Raw genomic sequence first — 8,589 nt, 5'->3', positions numbered from 1 at the left:
TAATCATTAACGTGAAAAATTCAGACATACCCAAATTTTTAGATGATGCTACACGAATGCTCTGTGTACGTTTGAAAAATGCATTGAAACAAGAAGGAAGTTTGAAAGTGAATGTAGTATTAGCATGTAAATATGCAATTAATCAAGATGAACATCTTATTGAAGAAGAGAAATATTTCAATACAAAAAATGAAAAAATTCTTGATTCAACTGATATTAGGCAGTGGTTTGATGAACACATAAGAGAAACTTCCAGTGAAAGCGGATGCGTTCCAGGAAAGAGACTCTGGCTGGAGATTAGTTGACGTACTCAATTTAGAAGTGAACATAAATAAATATAATCCATTGCGCGGAGGATCCAGCTTCGTTGAACTAGCTGAATGGATTAAAAAGAAACATGCTGTCGTGAACGTTCAAAATAAAGATGATGCCTACTGCTTTTTATGGTCCATTATGGCCGCTCGCTGTAACGTTCGAGATAAGCAACGAACAAACTCATATCGCTCTTTCAGCACTGTCATGAAAAGCTTTGGTAACTTCAATTACCCCATGGCATTAAAAGACATTCCAAAGTTTGAGAAAATAAATGCATTGTCGATTAATGTATATGGAATTGATAGTGGTGAAGAATCAGAAAAAAAAATGGATTGTGCCACTTTACTTGAGCAGAAATCCTCCAACCGCACTGCATGAGGAAGGAAAAACAATTCACCTTCTCATGATTGAAAGAGAAGACATCCTCGATGGTGAACAGGAAAGAATTCATCACTATACATGGATCTCGAATTTATCTCGTTTAATTGGTATACAAATTTCAAAAGTTGAACATAAAACACTTATATGTGACAGGTGTTTGTGTCACTTTTTCAAGAAAGAGGCCTACACTAATCGTAGGCTCGATTGTGTATCAATCAACAAGTGTCGAATGATTTTTCCCCATAGTGCTGAAAAAATGTTAAAATTTTAACATTTCAAAAATCAACTGACTGTTCCCTATATTGTGTATGCTGATAGTGAGTGTCTATTGAAAAAAGTGCACAATAACAATGATCAAAACACTAAAATACACCAAAATCATGTGCCGTTCAGTGTTGCATTTTATGTGAAATGTCGAGGGGCTATTCATTTGAAAATCCCGTGACACAATGATTGCTGATTTCCCGTGATTTCAAGGCGATTTCAATGATTTCATGCAATCATCGATTTCATATGATTGCATGGGATTTTTTGCTGATTTCACGATTTCATTTCGATTTCTAGTGATTTCGTATTTTCGATTTCATTCATTTAATAGTGGAGGGGGTAATGGAGTAGGGGGAAATATGGATACGAGCCGGGGGCATAGAAATGCATTATGTTAATGCCAGGAGGCTCAAGCATGAGTCATTAAAAGGCAAGTAAATGAAGGAAAGAAACCATAAATGTGAAGCGAAGAAAATCAAATAATTTTTTTCCTCATTAATTTGATAAAATATCTATTTATTCAATAAAATTGCGAACAATGTACATTTCATACATTTAGCGAAACAAATTGAACTCTCCACTCTCATCAGTATTCAACGAACCTTATAATTAAAAATATTTGATAACTTCTTCATACATTTTCTCATCTATTTGTAAACCATTTTTGGTAACCACTGGTGGGGAAATCGTCTGACGATATTGACCAATGGCCACATAACCATGAGTGGTCATTGGCTGCAGTTCGAGAATTTTTTGTTTCTCGTTTAAAATGTACCAACTGCAAAGAACGCCTATTGCCTTGGAGTTATGCTTAATACGAACGTATGTCCCTGAAAATTCTCGCGATTTGAGCGTTTTTCTCTCTAGATATACAAAACTTAAAACTAATACCAATAAACATGTTTTGTAATCTTTTTCTTGGAATAAACACCAGTCTCCTGCATGTATCTCATCACAAGCTCTCACGAAGGCACTCATCTCGTGCTTAGAGCTCAAGTCTTTCTTTCTTTCATTATACTTGATCAATTCCACTTCTTTGACTCTTTCTAACCTATCACTACTCAACTTAGAATGCCCGTTATCGAACAGCCAACACAGAGAGGACTTACGTATTATAGACGTCGTGCCAGATTTATGTGCGACGATAGTAAAAGGACATTCAGGAGAAAGAATAGTTGCTTCCTCATCAACTGTCCCTAATTCTAGGGGATCCTTGATACTTGAGAGGGTGTTCAAATCGTGCATCAATGCACTGCAATCCTCTGTTGAATCATCCAAATTCTTCTCCTCTTCCAATTTTGCAGACTTACCATTGTCATCAAACACTTTTTCAAAAAAATCTTCAGTATCTAATGATTTCGCCTGTATTTTTAGACAATCCCCCATCTCCACCTCCATACCTATTTTCTGACTGCTTCGAAGGCGTCTTTTTGAGCTACTTCAATCATTTGTACAATTTCATGGATTTCTGGGAGCTCAAATTCTTGGATTGCTCGTAATTTTGACCCGGCTAAACGTGGATAGTGAAACTGATTAGTAGTACCATTCAAATTTTCAGATGAAATATCCTCTTGTAATTGCATTCTCTTCAATCTATGGATCGTATCAAGGAAAGAACAATTGACAATTGTGGAATATGTGGTACTCATCGAACGTAATCTACGGACCAAACTCTCACATGCTTGACTCCCAAAAATCCATATCAACAACTGATCGGAAGAGAAATGCCCAGTGCTCACTAACGTTCTCGTTTTCAGAATAGAACTAATCAAACTGTTGTTATGTCCAGAGAAGGATTTTAGCGTCGAATGGACATGTTTTAATTATCACATTAAAATCAAAGCTAAAATTATTGAATTTTATAATTATCGGACGATGCAAACTTTTATACTCTTACCTTTTTTTAAAATATAAGGGAAAAAGGGCTTGATTTAAGGATAGGGCTTCAGTTGAGACGAATTTCTAATCAAGACATTTGGAGTTGTAGTGGGAATCAAATTTGAATTTAAATATATTTTGTTCAACTACTCGGTTTACAAAAACATGGGCGTGATTTTACAGAAATCTAGGTAGCTAAAATCCCTATCCCTGGAATGATCTGAAGGATTCAAATGTGGGTTTACAAATTTTGCTACTCACAATTCGGTCTGTTAGTTATAAATTATTCGATGTATTTGTAGATCCCTGGGTAAATCCGTAATTTCCTCACCAGCAATTAGTCGCGCTAAAGGCTATTATGGATACTTTCACGGAAACACTTTCTTCTACTAGTTGATATTTTAATGAATTTTTGGCAGTTGAGTTTGAAGATTTTAAGAGTTTGGTTGAGACTGTCCACAACGCGTTACAATAAACGAATTCCTTATTTGCAAGAAAAGTCACCACTCTCGGTTAAAGAAATTTTATTCCCGGATAATTTCAATTGTTCGTAACTTACTATTAATTCAGTACTATCCCGTGTAGTCGAAGGAAGGATTGAAAAACCGGACCGATTAAATGAACTATTTCCACCAGAATTGTTACTGCTCCGTCGCTGCTTCAAGACTGTTTAATTTTGATTTTTCTGACATTTTTATATGAATTTTGGGGTCACTTGTCACATGGGCTCCAACGAGTCCATTTTTAATTGGTGGAAAATGTCGTATGACTTTTCCCACTCTTTTGATTTTCATGGGGAAGTAGTTCATTCAGTTTTTTGGGTCTTAATTAATCGGTTTGCAATCGTTCCTTCGCGCACGAATCTTAGTATTGGGTAATTGGGGCATGCTGAGTGTGTCATTTCATCACTTTTGAACTCGTTTCCAGTGCCTTTGGAATTTTTAATTGAGTTCAAGTGATGAAATGTACTCAATTTAGCTTACAATTGTGGGTTTGGTTCTCAATTACATGGGATTATAATGTAACTTATAGTTATGATCCTATATAAAATTTATTCTAGTCTTAAATTTCTAGTATAAAATTTTTGGACATTACAGCCCCCGCTCATAATTGTTTCCGATTGCATTTTGGAAGCAATTTTGAGGAGTTCGATTTTTAAATTTTTAGTGTAGTATGGGTAGAGTTATTTTGTCTTTGTAATCGTGCACCGAGCGGTGGCCGTGAGCGGCTGGGTGCTGACGATAACATTCTTGGGAGTTCGGATTACATTGTATTTCCGATTCACCTGTCAGTTTTCTTCGCTCACTCGGTGACTTGGGAAGTGTTTCAGCTTAATTTTGTTTGTGTGCCAGGGATATTGTGCGTTACGGTAAGTGTTTGGGATATTTTCCTGTCTATTTTCTATGTTATTTTTGACACGCGTGCAGTGGTTGATTTTCTTGGTTTTGCTGCATTTGTATGCAAACATTCGGGGTTTTTTTTTTTGTTTTGCTATTTTAATTTTATTATATCTTATTATACTTATTTTATTTATTTATGTTGTTTGGTATTTTCTGGTGAATTTTGAATTTTAACGTTCTTCAGGTGGGTTGTGAGGGGGGTATGATGAGAGGCTTGTGCCTGTGCGAATGTCGCACAAAGAGAAACGGCCGATTGAAACCCTCCACGCTCTTATGCATAGAAGGTGTATTCTTCTCTATTCCTCTTTGTGCGACATTCGCACCAGGAGGAGTGGAGGATAAGTTCGGTGTGTTCTTCACGGTTACGCGCCGGGGGAGGGGTAGCTATATTTCTTGTTTATTCATGTCTATGGATTATTTTTGTTATTGTTTGTTTGCTCATTTATATAGATGTAAATAAACATTATCATTATCATATATATATATATATATATATATGTATATATTTCCATATACATATATATATATATTTTTATTTATTTATTTATTTATTTTTTTTGGACTGTGTGGCATATGCATTTCTTTTATGTTTTAGTAGCAGTGGTAATTTAATGTATTTTGTATTTTTATTATTATTATTATTATTTTTTGTAGATGGCTCTAGGTATTGTTTGGGAAGTTTTGGAGGTTGTTGGTGAGAGGGAGGTGGAGGAGGTCCCCGACCTTCCTGGGGGTGCAGGGATGCGTCGATGATAGTCCTCTTGGTGATGGAGACCTATTTCCTCGGCTTCGTCCAAGGTGTGTTGGGGTGATTCATCGAATTCCCTGTTTTCATCCGGGGAGGGGAAGATATGTTGTTCTATTTTGCTTAGTGGAGGTAATAGTTTTAGTATTTCTTTCAATATTGGTATCATTTCTGAAATATTTATTGTTTTAGGTAGTCCGAATATGATTGGAAGCTGCGACTTGATCAATCCTGCACCTTCAATTTCTGATGTAGTGGTTTCTGCGGTGCAGTTAGGAGGCAGGTGGATGATTCCTGTACTGTTTATTGTCAGGCTTGTAACTTGCTGATTTACGCAAGTTGTTTCTGGTAGCTCTGGTTGTTTGGTCGCATTGAGCCATCCGTCTGTGTTAGTCAGCTTGATCCATTGTTTTAACTCATTCTTCGGAAGGTTTCAGTTTATTTGGATGTTTCATGAAGTGGTGTCCGTCTTCACTTTCTAAGTACACATTTCCCTTTTCTGTGATGTCAACAATCTCGTAGGGTCCAATGTAGGCCTGATCCAATTTTCCGATCTTGGGTTCCTTCTCGACGTAGACGAATTGAGGTCCCTATTTTGAGGTCTATTGGTCTAGCATTTCGGTCGTAAAGGCTCTTGGAATGTAGTTTGTCCTTTTCTAGGTGGTCGAAGGCGAGTTGGTGAATTTTCTCCAATTTGTTAATTAGATCTACCATGTAATCGTTGTAGGTATGTATTGGCTCATCTTCATCGGTAACATTGGAGNGTGTCAATTGTTCGTAACTTACTATTAATTCAGTACTATCCCGTGTAATCGAAGGACGGATTGAAAAACCGGACCGATTAAATGAACTGTTTCCACCNAGGTCCCTATTTTGAGGTCTATTGGTCTAGCATTTCGGTCGTAAAGGCTCTTGGAATGTAGTTTGTCCTTTTCTAGGTGGTCGAAGGCGAGTTGGTGAATTTTCTCCAATTTGTTAATTAGATCTACCATGTAATCGTTGTAGGTATGTATTGGCTCATCTTCATCGGTAACATTGGAGGGGAGAACTGCCCTTTTTCCATACAGGACTTCAAATGGTGTGAAATTTGTTGAGCTATGCACGGTGGTGTTGTACGATAGCATGGCGAAGGGGAGTAGCTCATCCCAGTCGGTGAATTCGTCGGTAAAGGTCTTCAGATATTCGGCTAGTACGTGATGACTTCTCTCAAGGGCTCCATTTGACTGAGGTCTATATCCAGATGTCGTTATATGGTGGAATCTCAGGACCTTTCCCAGTTGATTGAACAATTTGCTGAGGAAGCTGGTCCCTTTATCTGAGAGGATTATCTTGGGGCATCCGTACAGGGCTACATACTTGGTTGCTATTGCATGAGCGATAGTGTGAGCCTTGATATCCTTAAGGGGTACATCGGTGCAGTGCTTGGAGAAGTTATCTTGTATCGTCAGGATATGACAGTGACCCATACGTGTAGCTGGGAGGGGGCCTACGGTGTCGATAGAGATTCTCTCGAAGCATTCGCTGGGTATTTCGGTGATGAGCATGGGCTGTCGGAATTTCACCCTTCGAATTTTCTCTAGTTGACAGGTTCGGCAGAGTTTGATAAATCTCTCTATTTCCTGTTTCATCCCGGGCCAGTAGAACCTTTCTCTTACTCGGTTGAAGGTTTTCACAATCCCTTTGTGTCCTCCGGGGAGAGTTGCATGGCATTCCTTAATGATTTCTGGTCTTAGGGCTGCTGGAGGCATCCGGATTCCACTATGGCATAGAGTTACAGTAGCTGGATGGAATTGAAATTCTTTCTCCAGGAAGTATCGTATTCTGATATTATCATTTATTTCGTCGCCCTGAGATGCCATTTTTATTTCAGTGATTTTGTATTTTTCCATGGCGGTTTTGAGATTTTTCAGGCAGAGTTTTAGTATCCGGTTGTTGACTTTTTCGAAGTGCCATTGCTTCGCAATGAGGGTAAATGTTCGGAATTTTCCGCACTTCGTGACGATGACTTGACCTAGTTTTGGATTGAGCTTACGTATTTCCTCCAGGTCTATCAGATTGAGGTCTCTTAAAAGTTTGGTGTTTTGCTTTTTGATCTCTCCATCTGCTGCGAGGAAATGAGCAATGTTTCCCCTTGTAAATGTTAGTCCATCTCGAGTTTCTTTGATGTTGCTCGCAGGCTGATAGTCACTTTGCGGTATTGTGATCTTGTCGTCCATAGTTTCCTCATTTGATTTGTTCTGAGATATTTCTCCTTGGGTCTGTATGAAACCATGCTCTTCGCTCGTGGGAAGGTCAGGCGGGAGGAATTTGGGGTATGGATTCAAAGACACCCCCGATGGCTGCGCTGATGACGGTTGTGCAATTGCGTTTGCTTGGGGAATTTCCGCTTGTTGGGAGTGCGTTGCTTGATGGATTTCTTCGGTGCGTGGGAACAGTTCTCTTGAGGTTAGGTCTATTGTAGAATTTTTCTTTTCCGGAGAAGATCCGGCCATAGGTGACTGTATAGCCCTTGGTGTCGGCAGTAAGGATTCTCGTGTGACTTTTGGCTGCGATATCACAGAATGTCTGGATTGAGGTATTTCTTCCTTCTCCGTTTTTTCGGGATTTTGGTCGGTGGAATTCGTCAATTCTGAGATTTCGTCAGTTTAGTTGATCAGAGGTTTGGACTGGTTTTGCAACTCAGCCATCTTCTTCTCAAATTCTTGACAGGATTCATTCAATTTCTCTTTGAATTCTGGACCCAGACTGGTTCTTCTCATTTTGTAGAGTGGTAACAGCTGATCTAGCAGTGGCTCTAGGGGTTCCTGGAATGTTTCCTCGTCTCTTTCCGAGATTTTCTCCATATACTCGTAGAATTTTTCCAGGTTTCGTTCCATTCGTTCCATGTCCAATGGTGGATGTGGTGTGGGATTTGGTTCTTCATCCTTTTCCTCTATTCGAGTTTCCGCTTCAATGATAGAAGGCGTTTCCTCGTCGGTGGAGTTTTGATCTGTGATGAATGTATCATCCTCCAATTTTTCGTCCGTTGGGATTCCTTCAAGGGAAATTTCCAGTTGATCTTCTTTTCCTTGGTCTTTCATTTCGATAGGTATTATCGATGGTTCATCCTGTAGTGGTGGTTCCTCGGATTGGGTAGGTGTTGGAGTTGATTCCGGCATCTCCACGGTTGGAGGGGTGGATGGAGTGGGGGTCGTTTCTTCCACTGTTTCTGGTTTGTTCTCGATTGTGGTCCCTCGGGTAGATGATGTGGAGTTTTTGCTGATTTTGGGTGTCGTTTTATAATGACGATTCAGTCTGTAGGAGATCGGCTGCCGGATGCCACTATTTGTTTCTGTTGCTCTTCTAGCCCGAAGCCTGTCGGCAATTGAGCTTCCCGCCGTTGGGATGGGGATAATTTGTGGGTCACTATTTATTCTAACCTTTTGGNTCTGTTGCTCTTCTAGCCTGAAGCCTGTCGGCAATTGAGCTTCCCGCCGTTGGGATGGGGATAATTTGTGGGTCACTATTTATTCTAAGTTTTCGGTTAGGATTTGTGACTGTCCCCGGTGTTTTCACACTAGACTTTGGTACTGGTAGAGCAGGCATGCAGGTTGCGAACATGAC

General features: G+C 39.3%; 1 protein-coding gene across 1 annotated transcript in view; it reads right to left on the bottom strand.

Moving 5' to 3' along the window:
• Positions 1-8,589, bottom strand: part of LOC107042701 (transmembrane protein 209) — a 462,551-nt gene that overhangs the window by 103,818 nt on the left and 350,144 nt on the right. The gene's annotated exons all lie outside the window — the stretch shown is intronic.

Source organism: Diachasma alloeum, unplaced genomic scaffold (assembly GCF_001412515.2).
Source record: "Diachasma alloeum isolate Michigan unplaced genomic scaffold, Dall2.0 Dall_scaffold_00510, whole genome shotgun sequence".
Classification (NCBI taxonomy): domain Eukaryota; kingdom Metazoa; phylum Arthropoda; class Insecta; order Hymenoptera; family Braconidae; genus Diachasma; species Diachasma alloeum.
Note: the sequence above shows the minus strand (reverse complement) of the source record. Positions and strands in the feature narration are given on the sequence as shown.